The sequence below is a fragment of the Eptatretus burgeri genome, chromosome 13, assembly GCF_056783735.1.
Source record: "Eptatretus burgeri isolate ZD-2024b chromosome 13, Ebu_testis_v1, whole genome shotgun sequence".
Taxonomy (NCBI): domain Eukaryota; kingdom Metazoa; phylum Chordata; class Myxini; order Myxiniformes; family Myxinidae; genus Eptatretus; species Eptatretus burgeri.
The window spans coordinates 64,718,980-64,739,546 of NC_140973.1; the positions used below are offsets into that span (position 1 = coordinate 64,718,980).

The 20,567-nt window shown below is 44.6% G+C and overlaps 1 protein-coding gene and 1 long non-coding RNA gene across 4 annotated transcripts in view; both read left to right on the forward strand.

Moving 5' to 3' along the window:
• The window catches only part of LOC147014660 (SUMO-specific isopeptidase USPL1-like), a 212,004-nt gene extending 203,918 nt beyond the window's left edge, over nt 1–8,086 (forward strand). For all 3 annotated transcript variants that reach the window (XR_015050852.1, XR_015050851.1, XR_015050853.1), the window contains one exon: nt 7,607–8,086. The gene's annotated coding sequence lies outside the window, so the exon portion shown is untranslated. The remainder of the gene's footprint in view (nt 1–7,606) is intronic.
• Nucleotides 8,087–19,791: 11,705 nt separating this feature from the next.
• The window catches only part of LOC147014662 (uncharacterized), a 129,612-nt gene continuing 128,836 nt past the window's right edge, over nt 19,792–20,567 (forward strand). Inside the window, exon 1 of the long non-coding RNA XR_015050855.1 lies at nt 19,792–19,868. This is a non-coding gene — a long non-coding RNA (uncharacterized LOC147014662). The remainder of the gene's footprint in view (nt 19,869–20,567) is intronic.

Here is a 20,567-nt window from a genome sequence, read left to right on the forward strand (position 1 = left end):
CATGCCTTGCCTCAGCCAGGGAAAGCTTCATCCAGGCCAGATTATGATCTGCAAAATGTGCAAATGTTATACCGGAGCAACTTACACTCCACCAACGGTGAGACAAGTAAAATCGGTCGAGGCGGGATTGCGAGATATTACCACCCCCGATACTGGTGTAAGTAAATGATTTATCTGTGGGGTGCTGAACACGCTAAATGTCTCTTAGGTTGAACGGTGTTGCCACTTGTTGAAATACTTTAGCCGAAGGACTGTGCAGTTCTTTACCAACACTATCTCGGGAGGGATTGAGAGTGAAATTAAAATCCCCTCCAAGAATCACACTCTTCGTCAGGCAAGGTCATCTTGAATCTCTGCATGTGATCAAAGAACCGCACCCTTGCAGCTCCTATACATGGTGCATAAATGTTGACGAAGTTAACAACAAAATCTTCAAGCCTTACCTTTACATGTAACAAACGACCCAAACTGACTTCATTTACAACAAGTATTTCAGGTTTCACACTTGGCGAAAACAGGATAGCCACTCCGCAAGATGTATCCATGAGGTGACTGAAAAAAGCCAATCCTTGCCATTGATTTTCCCATCGGAAGGCAGCCTCTTGGGTTGTGTGGGTCTCCTGCAGAAATGCTACTCCAAGTTTCTCCTTTAAGCACAATGACAGTACTTGGTGCAAACGAAATGCATCTTTACACCCGTTAACATTCAGTGATCCCAGGCGAAGACATAATGCTGTCATTACATATAATGAGAGTTATAGAAGGAGAAACACAGTCGAAGCCAACTCATGCTTAGCCCCAAAACTTCGCAACTTTGCAAGAAACTTCCTGACTCGGACTTGCTCGGCCAAACCTGAAGTCTTGCTTTTTTGTCCATCTCTCCTCAGGATATATAGGGAATGCACGAGTGTTTTGTAGTCTTTCCACCACCTTAGAGCAGTTTCAACTTTCTTCCGACTGTGCAAACTTTGCTCAAGGAACTCTAATATTTCATGGCCAGGAATACATGAATGACACCCTGAGGGCAGTTCTGATTCAATGCCCGTTAATGATCCTTGATCCCCTTCCCAGTCACCGATGCTCTCCTCATCTTCGCTGTCTGGGAGCTCATGGTCTTTCTCCTTTGGTACATCTGCAATGTATGACAAAACTTCTACCTTGTTGTCACTTAAAACTGACTTTGCACCTTCTCCTGGTGACACAGATGAACACTCCGTTGGTACTAACGAAGCAGTCCGTGCTTCACCGCTTGGCAAAGCTATAGGGATTGAAGATGTTTTGATGGTAGGGACAGGGAGATCATCAGTTTGAAGTGCAACGGTAGATCTGTGCTCGACTTCGCTGTCGACATCTACTGTGGACATTGTGGCAGCACACGAGACCTTGGTCAGTGCAGGTAATACCTTTGTCGCTTGTAAGACCCATACCTTCTGCCTGTCTGTCACAACAAGAAGGGGTTCTGCAGTATCTTTTGATGCTTCAGTGGTGGTCCTTTCATGCAGAACTGCTGCATTGGATGCATCAATCATTGAATTATGATGAATCCTCATTTCAGTTGTTGTTGCTTTGTCTGGATGTACTGTGTTAGCAACAGACATCTCAGTCTCATTTGACTCTGACAGATCAGGAGATGCTACAGAATCATTCTTCATAACCATGCCAAGCTTGTTCATGGATGATCCATCTTTCTGTTCACTCCTCAACAGGTCTTTGGGTGCATCTGGCAGCAAAGACTTCCCATGATCTGTAACTTCAGGAACAGCATCTTCCTCATCTTCCATTTGCACCAGTTGGGTCACAATGTCTGTCTCCTCCAAAACACTAGACCTTGCAGATGGCTTCAAGTCCTTGTCAGCTGCGTCTTCAACGTCAGTTCGATCAGCAGTCCCTTTGTCTTCTGGTTTTGATTTTCTCTTCTGTGCTCTCTTCCCCTTCCTTACCCTCACTGTCTGCCATTGATCTTCAGCAGAAGAAGGGCTGGGATGAGAAGACAATACGGAAGCCTCTGGAATGACACTTGTCTTTTCCTTTGGCTTGTCAAGGTACCGAGGAGTAGATACTTCTTTGAAGATAGTAGGGCAGTCTGTTCTCATGTGATCCTTTGCCTTACATACAAAACAACAAGGCTCATTAGTCAAATAAAATATCTTGTATCTCTTCCCATCAAAAGGAATAACAAAGGATCCATCACATTCCGTGTCATTTCTCAACTCGATTGAGACCTGTCTTTTGAAAGACAGGATATGACGTAGAGCAGGCTCACGGTAACCTCGAGACGCAGGCCTGATAGGTGATCTTCACACTCCCAATCGCTCCAGGAAAGGCAAAACTACATTATCGGCCATGAAAGGAGGTATTGTTGGACAAGGTAATCCGTGTACCAAGACTCGAGAGCGGTTCAACTTGGTACAAATAATCCTCCCACAACAATCCCTTTCTGTATCGCCTTATTTGCTTCAGTTTCGGATTTGAGGAAGAACACGGCTCTTCCATACATTTTCAAGGTGTTATTTTTTTTAAGGTGTTATTCTTTAATGTTACTCATGATCTTTGAACACTTGAAATAATTAAGAACAAGGTCATACCTGATTAAAAATGCTTGCAACTGCAAAGATAATTGCACCAATATTTTAATCATAACATAAAGAAGCTCGAGTCGTCAAAAATAACACCTTAAAAATAAGCTATAATTATGAAATAAAAACAACTGAAAGAAGCTCTTGCTCTGAAAAGAATAACACCTTCGAGAAACTCGTCTCGAAAGAACAACAATTTATGAAGAAGTTCTATTCCTTAAAGAATAACAATTTCTACTCTTACAGCGAACGTGTGGCACTCAACGGAATCCTTTCTTCTCCTCTCCCTGTCAAGGCTGGAGTGCCCCAAGGCAGTGTTCGGGGTTCAGTCCTAGTCCTGATCTTCATCAATGATCTCTCTGACTGAAAAAAATCCTCGTCATCCATTTGCTGATGACTCCACCCTCTGCTGTGACATCCCTCATCCATCAGATAGGTAGGCTGAAGCCTCTTCCCTATCTTCAGACCTTGAAAAAAAAATCACAACGTGGTCAAACAAATGAAACATGTCTTTCATTCATGACAAATGTCACACTCTCACTATCTCTCTCTGAAAGGACCGTCTGGCAAACCCTCCTGTCTACATTCTTAATAACCTTCTTGAGGAGGTTCAGTCATTCAAACTCCTGGGTCTCACTGTCAGCCATGATCTTTCTTGGGCAAACCACATGTCAAAATTGGTCTCCAAAGCCAGCCGCTGACTGGGCATCCTCCGTCGTACAAGTCCTTCTTTGGCACACCTGAACTCTTACCACCTTCAAGGACTTAATCTGCAGCTTGATGAAGTATTGCTCTACCCTCAGGGCTGGCTCCCCTGCCTCAAATCTTGCTCAGTTTGACGGCATGGAAACCACAGCTTTCAAGATTATTGGAATTACCTGCAATTGCAATGAAGCTGACTCTATGGGCCGATCACTTCACCATCACAGACAGGTCGGTGGTTTCTGTTTTCTACCACCTCATTTATGGTCTTCTGCCATCTGTTCTTTCCATGCTTTGTTCCCCCAGGTTTCTGCAGGGCTCACACGGTCCACCAGCAACCCCCTTCTGGCGAAACTACCTAAATCCAGGATCAATGCTCACCTCCACTCATTTCTTCTTTTTCCAACCTGTGGAACCAATTTCTGCATCCTCTTCAAACTCTTTCTTCCCTCCAGGTATTCAAGACAGTTGTTCACCACTATCTCTGACCATCTCCAATCAAAAACCATGATCTTTTCTCCCCTCGTTATCCTCCTCACCATCCAAGGCAATTCCTGCTCCTTCCGAATTTCCAGTTTTTCCTCCTGAGAGTTTCCTTCTGTATCGATCTTGTCCACCACATGCATCCTCTCCCACCCCTCATTCCTCCCCACACCCGTTGTTTGTCCAAGTCTGACTCTATCTTGGCCTTCAACTCTGCTGTTGGTGTTTTTCCCCCTCTCTCAACTGTTCCCTTTGTCCTTTTGTGTCCTGATCCATTGAGTGTACTAACAGCTCTTCTACAAGCCTCAACTATGTCTCAAAAAAACAAATATAAATAACTTCTTGCTCTTAAAGAAGCTCTTGCCCTTAAAGAGTAACACCTTAAAGATGTGCGAGTCATTAAAGAGTAACACCTTGAAGAAACTCGAGTCATTAAAGAATAACACCTGGAAGAAACTCCTAACATTAAAGAATAACACCTTAAAGAAATTTCAATCATTAGAGAATAACACCTTGAAGGAACTCTTGTCATTAAAGAATAACACCTTGAAGGAACTCCTAACATTAAAGAATAACACCTTAAAGAAGTTCCAATCATTAAAGAATAACACCTGGAAGAAACTCCTAACATTAAAGAATAACACCTTGAAGGAACTCTTGTCATTAAAGAATAACACCTGGAAGAAACTCCTAACATTAAAGAATAACACCTTGAAGGAACTCTTGTCATTAAAGAATAACACCTGGAAGAAACTCCTAACATTAAAGAATAACACCTTAAAGAAGTTCCAATCATAAAAGAATAACACCTTGAAGAAACTGTAGTCATTAAAGAGTATCACCCTAAAGAAATTCGAGTCATTAAAGAATAACACCTTGAAGAAACTGTAGTCATTGAAGAGTATAACCCTAAAGAAACTCGAGTCATTAAAGAATAACACCTTGAAGAAACTGTAGTCATGAAAGAATAACACCCAAAAGAAACTCCAGTCATTAAAGAATAACACCTTGAAGAAACTGTAGTCATTAAAGAGTATCACCCTAAAGAAACTTGAGTCATTAAAGAATAACACCCTAAAGAAATTCGAATCATTAAAGAATAACACCTCAACGAAGGTCTCGTGATTAAAGAATAATATTGTTGTTGATTTCCGCCACTCCGGCGTGCGGACGACCGCCTTGAGCTCAGTTGCGGCCACGCACGCCCACCGAACGTAGAAATCTAGTCGCAGCTTCCGGATCAACGCCGAAACCCAGCTATGGGTGTTTTTAACACACCATAAACCAGCCAACTCTTCTGTCCACGCGCTACAGGGTCGATCGCCGAATTGTAGATGTACCTAATTATTCGCATGGACAGAAATGCCGGGAGTTTATACCTCGACGGAGCCTGCACGAAAACGAGCCGCTTAAGCAGCTCGTTCCGTATGTGATTGCCGAGCGGTTTTATATCGCCAAGCCCCGTCGTACCAGATGTACGTTTTATCGGCTTATAACCAGCCAGCTAACATTCCCAACGCATCATGGCAGTCAATGGCAGAAAGTGACACAACGAGCAGGTTAACATTAAAAAATGGGGACATTTATTTCAAATGCACATATGCAATGAATGGGGGGATGGGGACAAGACGAGCAAAAACCTACAGCCGATGTCTATTTATTATGTACATGCACTTAATCAGTTCTACTTCGGGACAAGGCGCCACAGATTTTCATGCAAAACCCAAGAAAAAAAGAAAGAACTGGGCTCGTGAGCCTTTATAATTGCTCGAAGCCGGGATGACCGAAGGGGCTCCTAGAGATCGAGCGGGCTACCTGGCCACCCTCTTGGTGACTCGCAGGGTCCTGGTTCGGCGACCCTCAGCGTCTTTGCTCGGACCCCCTGAGCTCCAACTGGCTCCCTTGGTCATCCGGCCCCTACTGTGGCCTGGTCTAGCCGACGACGTGCTGGAGGAGTGAATGGGTCTCGCCTCAGACCTCCTGGTTGCACCGGCGAACCCCCAGCAAACCAACTGCCTGAACTTCGAACTCTCCAGCTCCCAACGGGGCGTGTGTCCACTCCCACCGCCAACCGCAAGCCACGAACTCCAGACTCCAGACTCTCTCCAACGGTCCAGCCCAACTCCAACTTCCAACTCAACTCTACTCAACTCAACCCAACTCCCTTTTCGGCGTTCCAGCACGGCTCTTTATCAGGTTCGGGGGGGGGGGGGGGTGCTCTCTTTCACCTTCGACCCTTCACCCCCTGGCTGGCTCCGCCCCTCTCACTTTCGATTGGCCAGCTCCTTCAGAGGGTAAGGCCTTTCTGATCCATTTTGCAAGTCATGCTTGCACGCGGACGTGGTTGAAATCACCGGCTTCACGCGGACGTGGTTGAAGATCACCGTAAAACGCGGCGGTGCGTTGTCGTTGTTGTTGTTGTTGTTGTTATTGTTGTTGTTAAAATAAAAGATAGAGACAAACTAACGGCTAACTGAAGATGCACAGCCCGGCACACGAATAATTCCCGTTATACATTGGTGGGAAAATCTAACCTGGACACACACTTATCGACATAACTGATCTTCGGGGAACCTGAATGGTGATCTGTGAATTTCCACAACCGTAACACTATCTTACTGCTCTGAAGATGAATCCTGATTGTCCATACATATGATAACATTCACGTGATATGGCTCATGATGTCATAATTCGACAGGAAATTAAGTTAAACAAGAAATTGACAGCGGATCTCATGGGATTAACTATTTTGTTATTACTTATTTTGTTAAAAACCACCCATATCAGCTTCAGGAGAGAAACGCAATTTCGATTTTGTTTTCATCGGGTTAGCTCTTTGTGTGATTTTTTTTTTTTTAAGTCCTTGCATTAGCGGTGTATGCTGAGTGGATGTGGACAGCCTCATGGAAACGATGGCGTTTGATGAAGTGATGTGATGAGCGTTTAATGGCTGGAACATGCTGGATGGTGCAACATCATCTGAGGGATGCTGGGGACTTTGAGTGAGTTTAGAAATAAAAGTTTTGCGAAAATATATAAATTACCATTTCAGCTTCATTGCTTTGTCCTGAAACAGAAAGAAATTTGTTTGTGGAATTTTGTTTGAATATCCAGTTGTAAATGCAAGTGAACAATATTATCTTGAAACACCTTAAGAAGGTGTGCCCTAACCCTAACCCTAACCCTAACCCTAACCCTAACCCTAACCCTAACCCTAACCCTAACCCTAACCCTAACCCTAACCCGCACGCTCACCACCCTGATCACTACCACCTCAACTACAGCGCAGACATCGCTTTATAAAGCTCGAAAACCGCGTTTCAACAGAGGTGGTAAAACTTTTATAAATCCATGTTTGTGTTTGTTTATTACTGCACGTTCTTATGCAGTGTGAACTGTGAAAGACTATTCATTGTAAATGTTAAGCATGCATTGTCATTTTCCTGCGATTAAACCTCCTAATGTCATGGAAGGTCATGCAAGGATGAAGAGCACGTTACTGGACAATGAGATGAGGGATATGTATTTATTAAATACGCAAATATGGTGGAATTCTCATCTGTCCCCACTGTCACTGCCCCCTCTATTTAATATATGCTGTTTTTTTTTTAATCTCCCTTCCCCTTACTCTTGTCTCCTCCAAAGCTTTGTTCCCTTCTATCGCCCCCCACTCCTCCCACCCTGCCATACCACCTACCCCTTTTCCTTCTCCTATCAATCCTCCATGCTATCACCACCCCTCCCACCTTCCTCTACCCCCCTTTCCTTCTCCTATTAATCCTCCATTCCATCCCCACTTCTCCCATCATCCAACACCATCGTTTCTATCTTTTATCACCCTTCAGCGAGGGAGCCTAGTGAGTGGAGGAGGTCCAATGGACCGACCCCGTGCCTCGTGGTTGCAGCAGGTTGATCAGCATCTCAAGGAGACGGGGATGGGCCAGGCATCTACCTGGGGGATAGCCAGACAGAGACCCCTGGAGTACCGGCGGAAAGTGGACGCAGCGACGCGCTGCGCCGGCGCATGCTCCCACACCTGACCTTCACATCCTTTTCTCAATTTCATTTTTATTATTTTAAACCTCCCCCCTCCTCCGATTTCGAAAGAAATAAACAGATAAACGCAGAAGAAGTAAGGCAATTTATGCTCATAAAGAACATCAAAAACTTCAATTTGTTCAACGTGGCGATCAAACATCCCCTCTAATCCCTCCTAATCCCTCGCAATTGGCAACCTTCCCTTTTTGTCTTGCAGTGTCACCTTTCGTGATGAAAAATATGTAAGTGTCACCTCAAGAAACAATAAATGCGAATTGGGAATGTAATTAGCTGGCAATGTTCATGTTTGATTTTGGAAGAGAAATCTTTCCAAGATGTGATGCGGCCGGTAACCACTTTATGCTAACACTGATGTCACCACAAGGTAATATGACCTAGTTAAAAACAAAATAAAACAAACTAGGACTCGCTGACTGTATCCTTCTCCGTGGGTATTAATGATCACCCAACTTGTAATTTTCAATTCACAGCTCCGGTGTTTTGGGCTCAAACATCACAGGTTTCCCCACACCCAGCTCCAGGCCGTGAGGGTTGGGCTCAAACGTCACAGGTCTCTCCCACCCCCAGCTCCAGGCCGTGAGAGTTGGGCTGAAACGTCACATGTCTCCCCCACCCCCAGCTCCAGGCCGTGAGAGTTGGGCTGAAACGTCACATGTCTCCCCCACCCCCAGCTCCAGACCATGAGGGTTGGGCTCAAACATCACAGGTCTCTCCCACCCCCAGATGCAGGCCGTGAGAGTTGGGCTGAAACGTCACATGTCTCCCCCACCCCCAGCTCCAGGCGGTGAGAGTTGGGCTCAAACATGACATGTCTCCCCCACCCCCAGCTCTAGGCCATGAGAGTTGGGCTCAAACATGACATGTCTCCCCCACCCACAGCTCTAGGCCGTGAGAGTTGGGCTCAAACATGACATGTCTCCCCCACCCCCAGCTCCAGGCCATGAGAGTTGGGCTCAAACGCCACAGGTCTCCCCCACCCCCAGCTCCAGGCGGTGAGGGTTGGGCTCAAACATGACATGTCTCCCCCACCCCCAGCTCCAGGCCGTGAGGGTTGGGCTCAAACGTCACAGGTCTCTCCCACCCCCAGCTCCAGGCCGTGAGAGTTGGGCTGAAACGTCACATGTCTCCCCCACCCCCAGCTCCAGACCATGAGGGTTGGGCTCAAACATCACAGGTCTCTCCCACCCCCAGATGCAGGCCGTGAGAGTTGGGCTGAAACGTCACATGTCTCCCCCACCCCGAGCTCCAGGCCGTGAGGGTTGGGTTCAAACATCACATGTCTCCCCCACCCCCAGCTTCAGGCCGTGAGGGTTGGGTTCAAACATCACATGTCTCCCCCACCCCCAGCTCCAGGCCGTGAGGGTTGGGTTCAAACATCACATGTCTCCCTCACCCCCAGCTCCAGGCCGTGGGGTTGGGCTCAAACGCCACAGGTCTCCCCCACCCCCAGCTCCAGGCGGTGAGGGTTGGGCTCAAACATGACATGTCTCCCCCACCCCCAGCTCCAGGCGGTGAGAGTTGGGCTCAAACATGACATGTCTCCCCCACCCCCAGCTCCAGGCGGTGAGAGTTGGGCTCAAACATGACATGTCTCCCCCACCCACAGCTCTAGGCCATGAGAGTTGGGCTCAAACATGACATGTCTCCCCCACCCACAGCTCTAGGCCGTGAGAGTTGGGCTCAAACATGACATGTCTCCCCCACCCACAGCTCTAGGCCGTGAGAGTTGGGCTCAAACGCCACAGGTCTCCCCCACCCCCAGCTCCAGGCCATGAGAGTTGGGCTGAAACGTCACATGTCTCCCCCACCCCCAGTTCCAGTCTGTGAGGGTTTGGCTCAAACATGACATGTCTCCCCCACCCCCAGCACCAGCCGGTGAGGGTAATATACGAGTCGTGGTTCCAACTGGTTTCATAAAGGAATAGCCTTTTATTCTTACCTTATCATACCTCCTTGAGCATACGACCACGTGACTGTGAAGGTGACTCGTGGGATACTAGGTCCATTGCGGAGACGTGATGTGGAACAGGCTCACTGTGTAAATAATAAAAGTGCAATGAGTGTGGTGTCGAAGTGACATTTTGTAATGAAGTCCTGATATAGCGGTTTGTTTTCGTTCCACCAGCTTTTGCTCCAAGTTTTGGCTTTAATTCGACTTAAGTCACTAGATGATACTGACGAGCTTGCTCTTTGACCTGTCCATGCATGCCATTAAGCGTTAACTCCTGTACATATTACATATTACAGAGCACAATGGTGGAATTTTTGGCAACCACCCCGTGTGCCACCCTCTCCCCTCTCCTCCTACACCTGACACACCCTCCTTTCACTTTCGATCCTTTCTATTTTCTCCTCCCCCCCCACCCTTTATACCAAACTTCCTTACTCACAGCCCCCCATCCCTTTCCATAACTTTTGTCATTTGTATTTTTCAAATTTACCAACCCTTCCCCTTTCCCAAGAGACCATTTATTTGTCAGAAAGTAAAGCTTGTCTTCCGTGATAAATAAGTCCTAACCGTGTTTATAAACGTTGCTGAAGATGTAGTAAGGAGGTTATCGGCATAAACCACTTTAGTTATGGAATCCCTAGGGTCATTGATCACATCTGTTACAAGATGCTCCTTCTCCCCCAATCAGCACACTAAAATAACCGTCGCAAGGGTTTGAAAAACAGTCAGAACTTGCCTTTGAACAGAACGTGGTGTCGTCCTCCTTTTCTTGTGTGTTTTTATTTTATTTTATTGTGATTCATATTTATGGCATATCCAGGGAGGAAAATGTTTGCATGAGGAGTTTATGAATAACCCATCAACCTTTCAATCCCTCCTCCATTCAACCTAAATGAGCTTGCCCCACTTTGGAAATTCCAGGTGCACGCCAAGAATATTTATCAAGGCCATCCGTGACCGGCAAAGAGATGTCGGCTCGAAGGACAGCGATTTGTTGGTCAAACGTGACCCAAAACGAAATTGCGGACTTTAAAGGCCTCATGGGCTCAAAGCCCCCACCGTCTTGCCCACGGACACGTCCTATAAAACACCAAGGCCTTTCATTTTCAGATATACGAAATATATTATGTGTGTGTACAGAGTGTAGAACAAAAGGAGCACACTTACCCTATATGTGACTGACGTGACACACACACACACACACACACACACACACACACACACACACACACACACACACACACACACACACACACACACACACACACGTAATAAAAACATTTATAACTAGAAGGGCACTCTTCAACGGCGAGATATCACCAGATATGCCTCTGCCCACAATATTACATCATTATACATACTTGTTCCAAATTTGATTTAAATCCCTGAACCCAGATTCAGAATATTAAATAATTCTGGCTGCCGGACTATGTGATCCATTAATTATTCGTGAACACCCTGGTATCCCCAAGGCCTGGGAAATAAGTCGGTGAAGTTTCCCCTCGATCTGTTAAGCCATCCCAGAGAAGAAGGTTTTTAGAGGTTTATTCCCCCAAAAAATATCATAGCTGCCAAACCATGTGACCTATGGCGTCGTTGGTGGAGAACTTGTTGTTCCTCATGGATAGGTGATCATACCTGTAAAGTTTCACCTCGATCTGTTCAGCCGTTTCAGAGAAGATATTTGACGGATTTATGTTTAAAATGTGCTTGCCAAACCACATTAAAGATGACGTCAGCAATTCCTCCCCCCCCCCATACAATTTAGCTGTAGATGACCCTCAAAAATGTTCATACTGATTTGATAATGCATTCGACGTATGCAATTATGACATCACAACAAACCCACCTATGATATCATCCCTGAACTCAGATTCAAAATATTAAGTAATTCTCACTGCCAGACCATGCATCTGATCAGGTTGAAATTTAAAAGACTTATTCCCCATGACTACTACATCCTAATTGTGATGTTCATGCTGATTGATGAAACGGTTTAAGAGAAGTAATTTTTCAAAAAATTTTGTTCAGTCCAGTATGGCTGCCAGACCATGTGACCAATTAATTATTCATGAACACCCTGTTATCGCCAAGGATTGGGGAACATGTTGGTGAAATTAACCCTCAATCTGTCAAGCCGTTCTGGGGAAGATGATTTTTAAAGGTTTGAGAGTAAATCCAATATGGTTGCCAAACCAAGTGACCCTTTTACATCATCGTTGAAGAACTTTTTGTTCTTCATGGATAGGCGTTCATACCTGTAAAGTTTCACCTCGATCTGTTCAGCTGTTTCAAACAAGAAGATTTTTGAAGGTTTGATCTTAAAAGCAACATGGCTGCCGAACCACATGAGTGATTAGTGTATGTCATTGTGTAATTTGGTCAACTTTTCATATAGAATCTGGAAACTTGTAATTCTTCACTTCCTATGTTTACAGTGAACACAAAAACAGCTGTTTCCAATATTTTATTCATAATCAGTCACCAAAATTTGAGAAATCGCCATATTTTACCCATTATAGCACATTCAGAGATAATAAAAAATATCTGTTCAGCTAAATTTAAACCAGTTAGGCATTATTTACGAACCCCCCAAAAGATGACGGCCAAATATGCACAAAAAAGACGTTCTGTAATACTGAGAACATACAATTTGAATGGATGTGCAAATACAAAACACAAAGATGCTTCGGCATATATAATTATTTAGTCATCCAAGTCCTCATTTTCCTCGTCATCGCTTGAATTCTCATCAATTGCGACATTGTTGCATGTGTCCTCAGCTCCTTCACACTTGCAGAGCGCTGTACAGGCTAGATTATGTGCCTTACAAGAGCACCGTCCACTGCACTTACTGGTGACACAGGAACACTTCACAAGTTCCACCACGGCCTCCGGTGCTGCTGGAACTTTTAAGACAACTGGGACGTAGTGGCCGTCCTCCAGCTATCGCCATCCCAGAGTAACAGGATCCAGTAGAATTGGTACAGCTACTAAGTCTTGCAACCATATGTTGGCTTGTAGGTGTACGCGCAATATATGCTCAGTGATACATCCTTGGGTTGGAAGTAGCTTCTCCACACCTTGGTTACCCTTCAGCTGCGTGAACATGTGCCACCTCAGTGCCTTGGCTGATGCAAACCCAGAGTTGAACAGCTGACACACAAACTTTTCACATCCAGACAACACCCCTGGTGATGGGTACACTCCAACACCAAGTCCAGCAAGAGCACAGATAACATCTTCGCCTGCCTTCATAAAGACTTTGAAGCATAATGACTTTCCCTTTCCTTTGATGTGACCAGTGGTATCACTACCAGTGAGTGCATGCAATCCTGGCAATGCTGCTGCTCTTTCTGCACTTAGAGCAACATAGATGGGCTTGAGTTTGATTTTTCGTCGTCCATCTCCAGTGTCCATGATGATAACACTGTCCGGCTTCAGATCAGGTACTCTTCGCAGAGCAAGCACTAGCACATCAGTATCACAAGAATATATGTGCACAGTATTGCCCAGATGACTCGCTCCCACTGCATACAAGATCAACAGTGTATCAGCTTCCTCTTGTGTACTGGGAATGCTCACCATGTTTGGCTGGGAAGAAAGGACGCCTTTCTGGGTGTGTGTGGCGATCGGCACTTTGCACAATCGAACAGCTTTTTTGTGCAAGATACAACACAAGATTGGCTTTTGTTTCCTTAGTGCTCAGAAATGACTTGAAGTCTTTAATGCATGTAGTATCGTCTACTTTATACCCCTTGTCCTGTGTTCTCCCTGCCGTACGAAGCTGTCTGGTTCTGTCCTTGAGCGAATTAATGATGCTGTAGTTGTCAAATACTAGGTATGCATCCATGTAACCAACCGAGTTACCATCAACACTTCGAATAAAGCAGTCCAACAGATCTTTACAGGTTTTAATTTGGCTTTTGTAGACAACCATCTCCTGTACGAGAGCCATGCCATCTATTATGATGCTGATCGGGCCGTGTTGGGTGTACCGTGTATCGATTTTCGTCACTCGCTCGCCGCCATATTGGATTTTTGTCATTAGCAATGTTAGGAAAAATTGGAAACAGCTGATTTGTAGTCCTATGTGATCTTCGGAAGTGAAACAACACAAGTTTCCAGATTCTATATGAAAAGTTGACCATTGTATGAATTGCTACATAACGACATACACTAGATGACGGCATCATTTCATCCCCACCCCCCCCCCCCCCAATTACAATTTAGCCGTAGATGACCCTCAAAAATTTTCCTACTGATCAGTTAAAGTGCTTGATGTATGCAATTATGACGTCACGACGAAGCCACATGACATCATCAAAAAAAAATCACTTGTTTCCCATCGGGAGTACGTCACATGTGCTAAGTTTAAATTTTTTCCATTGAGCAGTTTCAGAGATAGAGGTCCAATTTTTCCCCCTTTTTTCCAACATGGCTGCCACACCACGTGACCTATGACGTCATAATTATAATAAAAATATTCTGCATGAGTAATCGCACCTGTGATAAAAATTTCATGTCAATCGGATAAGCCGTTGCAGAGAAAACAGAGAAAATTAGCATAGACAGACGTACGTACGGACAACCTGATAACATCATACCACCGGCGACTTCGTCACCGGAAGCGTAAAAATGCAAAAGTATGTAAACAATGTCGGGATGGTCATGAGAAATGATCATGTGAAACCAAATCACCCCGACATCTTTGTTTGAAGAATGGTTGTCCCCTGTGTCTGTGGCCATTAGGTTTGTAAGATAGGTTTGTTGGTATTTTCTGATAGGGCTCCTTATCTGGAAGCTGTTATTACCACTGCCACTGAAGGTGGACGGAGATTATGTTTTCACCCCTGTCTGTTTCTTCATCTTTGAGCAGGATATCTCAAAAAGTTGTTGACGGATTCAGACGATACTTGGTGAACAGGTTGGGTGTGGGAGAAGGAACAATTGATTAGATTTTGGTGAAGATCTGGAATTTTAAAAGTGATTCTTCATTCTTGAGAGATGGGGCCAAAAACCGATATATAGCATGATATTTCAAAAAGTTGTGGACGAGTTCTGACAAAACTAGGTGGATGAGTTGGTTAGGTGACAAGAACAAGCCAATTATATTGTCGTGTCCTGTGGATTTTGCCCCTACCTGGATGGATAGCCAAACGATTTCCTTTGGAGGCTTCCAGCCAAGATTCTCGGAGAATATAGCATGTGCGGGAAGGAAACAGCGAGGCACTTCACCAGGACGGAGCAGACGGAAGCACAGCACAAGGGGGTTTATCTCGAACCCATGACAATTAGACAGACACAAGCAACTTAAATAAATAGATGGTTTAATGAAAATAAATGTAATATTTACAATAGTAATAATTCAGAATGGGATAATAATGAGACGGAACGTGAGGTAAAACTAAATCTAATTTTGAGGCACCTCCACAGAGACGTGAATACAGACAAGGGGACACTTGAGACACTTTCTCCCGGCACTTAGCTTCGGGTCCAGAAGTGAGTTTTGGTAGCTTGAAGGCCACCATACCACTTCGTCACTGCATGGAAAATTCACCTAAAATGGCGCCCAGCCACTCTCTGGGCGGGCAAATGTACAGGAGGCAATTTGGGTGGCGGTACTCAACGCCAAGACTCAGAAACCGCTGTGCAGCTTCTTTCGTCGATCGCCCTCACCGATGCTGCTGCTCTGCAAAATGGTGCCGTCTCTTTCCCCAATGGCACAACATGAGGCATCAAGACTGGTCCTACATGATCCAGCCAACAGTCAATGGCCAGCGTCTTGCTCTACCACGCGAGCAAATTTACCTCAGCGTGAACACAAGAATCGTGCAGTCTTCTTCACCACGTTGAGGGAAAGCCAGCCGTAACGCCATTCTCTTCCAACCACCATCTCCTGCCTGACTCACTTCTGTCCCGCTCCGAACCTAACGCCCTCCTTCTTGTTGTCCCACATGTGACTCTCTCGCTTCTGTCCTGCTTCCAATCTAACTCCCTGCCTTCTTGTCGCTCAACACGAGACTCTTTGACTGCCCACACTCTCCCTCCACCAGCTCTCTCTGATGTCACGCCCATTAATCATCTACTCTGGGGGCGTGATTTCACCAGCTGTCACCCCTGGAGGTGGGGCTTTCTGCCTGCTTGGACATGCAGCTCGGTTGTTGTTGTTTTAAGGACATGATCCTTTTTGTATCGCCGGATTGAAATGCAAAAACATAAGAAAAGGTCACAGGGGCCAATCAAATACTGGGAAAAATTATCCTTAAACCCTATCTAATTAACAAAGCACCACCCCTCCGTGTGATGACATGTAACACTTAAGATCACAGTTTCCAAACTTAATTTGCATCGAGATGTTTCCTACACGTCCACGGACCAAGCAACTCTATACACTCTGTTCTTTCGTATGAAATTCTTCCATGTACCCCACAAACATAATATTTTGTTTCAGGTCTGCATCCAGATCCAGCCTTTCATTGGGATGCAAAATGTAAACTGTTCAGGCTGGAGGAGGTATGCATTCTACTGAATGCTGTTTTATTTTCCTGATGATACTAACCTTGTCTCCCATTCGGCCATCGGATTACAGGCAATCTTCGATGCTCTCTTTAAAGCATGTGACAAGTTTGGTGTCACTATCAGCAAAAAGAAAACAGTGAAGATATGACAGTGCAACAGTGACCCCATCCCATTGAAACGACATGGTAAAGAGCTACAGGAGGTTTCACAGTTTGCATATCTTGGCTCTGTACACACCAATTCCACTCAGACAGGGGAAGAGATTTCATCACGTATTGCCAAAGCTGCAACTGCATTTGGCAGCCTGTGAAAGAGAGCATGGAATAATAATAGCCTTATGACCAACACAAAGCTACACATATTCCAAGCATCTGTTCTCAGTGTACTTCTCTATGCTGCTGAAACAAAAATAAATTTTATATTCCAACCAGGAGCGCAGGCTGAACTCTTTCCATCTCCAGTGCCTGCGGAAGATCCTTGGGCTCACTGGCAATACAACATTTCTGACACAGAAGTTTTGACCATGGTTAAGTCAGTTAGCATAATGACGACGATGAAGCAGCGAAGATTGTGGTGGCTTGAGCATATGGTCCATCTGGATGATGAGCGTCTGCCCAAATCGATCCTTTATGGAGTTCTAGATTAGGGTATCCACAAAATTGGAAGGTCAAAGCTTTGCTTCAAAGATCTGTGTTAGCAGGACTTGAAGGACTGTAACCTGTTGGAAAAATCATGGCAAGCTATAGCACTGGACAGAAAGGAGGGGAGGAAGAGCATAAATGATGGAGTTCTATTTCAGGCATACGGATTTCAGGCGACGGTCTAACACCAAACATGAGACTAAAAAAATCATCAGTTATGATGTTCTGCCAATGATTATCAATGGGGTTTAGAAAAAGTGATTTCTTATTGGCACCATTTAGCTAGAGTCCCACAGCATAGGGTCAAAGTTCACGACTGGTTTCTGTTTTCGTTAAAAACCAGCAGACCCTGAAAAATAGCAAACACCTAACTAGATATCTGCAATCACAAAGCGATCGCCAAGGGTAAGCCTCCCTCGACCGGTGGAGCCTTACCCTTGGCAATCGCCCTCGACTTACCTTTGGCCCATGATACAGTGGTGGCCATATTAATTTTTTTTGGACCACCACATGACCATTACCTTCAATATTTATGGATAAAGTGTCAATTAAGAAAATGTGTCCCCATCTACAAAATCCATCAACAAAACTCAACATCATGAAAATCGAAGACAAAATTATTCAAGTTATGATTAAAAAGGTGTTTTTCGTTAATTATGTCAAAATCCAAAAAAAGTAGCTCAAGGACACTCATCAAATATCAGGTACACAACTTCAGTGCACACACACTATTATGATGCAAGAACATCTTAAGCGGTATTGAGATTCCGCATCAGCAAAATCGAGTGATGACAAAAAAAAAAACGGCGTTACTTTTATAGAGCGCCGTACGACCTTGATCTTTAACCCCAACGGTATTGATATAAATTAAGCAGAGATGCGTCTTGCTTCAGGCTATGTAGAGAGGATAATTTCATTCTGATCGGACATACCTTCGTCAAGTATTCGTGAAGAATGTTAAAATGTCTATAATTAGGCCATGAACTTAAAATGATGTCAAGGTCAAAAAATAATCTCAACCCCCCGCAAACTTTTTATTCCCATTATTGTTGCAAAATTTATTTCCAAAAGTTCCAGCCGGATCCAAGATTTGGCAATTTCAGAAATATGGAGTGTTGTTGAGAGTGCAGGAAGGAAAGAAAAATTCTAAATGGTGGTGTAGTACCCCTCGGGGTCTGAGGATTAAAAATTGTGGGTGCTAATTGCAGAAACAAACCCTACAACAGCTTAAGCCTTCCCCGATTCTATATAATAAACATGTAATAGAATCAAATAAATCAAACTGTTGCTACATGTTATATTTTCACTGTTTTTTCACTTTTGAGCAATTCTAATATCGTATGTGACAAAACAATACCTCGAGTTGGAAAAAAGAAAAAATTTCATTGTTTTACTTTTTTCACACGTGGAATTATTTGACAGTCTTGTGTTTATTATAGTGGGTAGTCCATCCATCCATCCACTGGGACCATACTCTGTGCAGAGCATTGGTGCTGCCTAAGCAGTCTCCTTGGCTATTGGGTACAATTCTGGACAGGTCGCCACTCCGACACAGGATACCAGCATGCTGGCACTCATTTTGCCGACCTCGGAAGGATGACAGGCAGAGTCAACCCCACCTGGTATTAATTCAACAGCCGAGTGGGATTTGAACTCAGGATCCTCGGATCCTAAGCCCACCACCCTAACCATTAAGCCAACACCAGGCATATAGTGGGTAGTCATTGTCACCTTTTCACTTGTTTTTAAATGTATATCATTATGATATTGTGCTGGTAGGTTGAAAACTATTCTCTCAAAACTTACCAAACAGTAACATGGACGCTAGTAATAAAATTTATATTTATAATTTGTTATTCCAGCTCAGAGTGAACACGGATCGGATACCATAACTTTAGCCCCTTCTTTATATTCCTCTTCCGCTTCTGCAAAAGGCTCAGGGAAGCATAATTTTGCTGGGGGTGCAGGTGTGGTGCTGATGCAGAGGCCCGTGAAGATGCTGATGCAGAGAAATTTGTAATTTGTTCGTGGTGCTCTTGATAACTCACCAACTCACTCACCAACTCCTCACACTTTAACATCAACCTATTAATACTGGCAGACGAGACACCAACTTTAATGTACATCTGAAGGACGGCACACACATTGTTGAATCACCCTGCCTATGAAACATCAGAATAACAATTTGTAGCTCGGTCAGGATTCAAACCCAGGCTCGACAGCTCATAGGCAAGTGTGTATACGTCTAGATCATCTTGCCAGCCCTTTAGCCCCTTTTAACTTGCTTTTTGTCTTATCCGTGGTGGCTACAAACTATTGCAACACATTTGTTTTGGATGATAATTGATATAGAAAAATGCCAGTGGACCACAGTACAAAGGCTCAACATGAACCTGCTGTGAACAACCCAAAAAAAGTTTGGAACTTGGAAAAAAGAAGTAAAGATGCTCAATGATGAAACATAGCAGCAAACTAAGAAAGCTGTATGACAACGAGGGTATGAAAAGGCCCTTCTAAATATCGAAAAACAATGTGAACAGCAGAAACCCCTGTAAAAAGTGATTTTTAGGGCACCATAAAGTATATCATGCGTGCAATAAGGATTGTTACCTAAAATGGCTCAAAGTTTCGAAAATAAGCCAAAAGTAGTTTGGAAAAAGTACCTGAGAGAAAGCATTGTGCATCTGTACAAAAAAAGATTTGGAGAACTTTGTCATCTCGCCAAAAGAACAGCTGCTAGTACTGCAAACTCCTGACCATGTACTGCAAACATTTCAGGACCCGAGTAGACGGGCGTGTGTAAACCCCCGACGGATCGCTATCAGTGAATGGACTTTGAGCATTGTGGGAGTGCCTCCTGTGAACATGGCAGGCTTGGTGATTTATTTAATGGACGTCTGCAATTGGAGAGACGATGCTGTGCCTCATTACCAAGTAACGGTAACCAACTCTTTGGTAAAGGATATCTTTGTGACATGAAAATACATAAAGCTTGTGTATCTGGTTTGGGTGCTTCTGAACACCGATGGGAAGGATATATCTGGGGCCTGTGAATGTAAAGGGTAAGTGTGTGTTTTTCATTTATATCCACTGTGGCTGCTCGCTTGTATTCACAGGAAATGAGAGGAAATCAACACCTCTCATTCTCATCCATCGATATTTCTCATATTTCCTATATTTCCGTCAGTCTGATTTACATCCAGGAACACAATTATGGTTAACCATTTAGAAATTGCCACTCTTTCCTTTAAATTCTGAAGGTCAGGTCAGGTATGGGAGCATGTGCCAGAACAGCACGTCGCTGCGTCCACTTTCCGCCGGTACTCCAGGGGCCTCCGTCTGGCCATCCCCCAGGCAGATGCCAGGCCCATCCCCATCTCCTTGAGATGATGGTCAACCTGCTGCAACCATGAGGCACGTGGTCGACCCATTGGCCTCCTCCACTCATGAGACTCCCTCGCTGAGAGAATCTGGTGAGCAGGATCAGAGTCAGGAAAACGAGCCACATGTCCATACAGCCGCAACTGACGCTCACGGACTATGCAGGTAACAAATCTCATCCGAGTCTCTCTCAGCAACCGCTCATTTGACACAAAATCCGACCAGCGATAGCCAAGGATTCTCCGAAGAGAC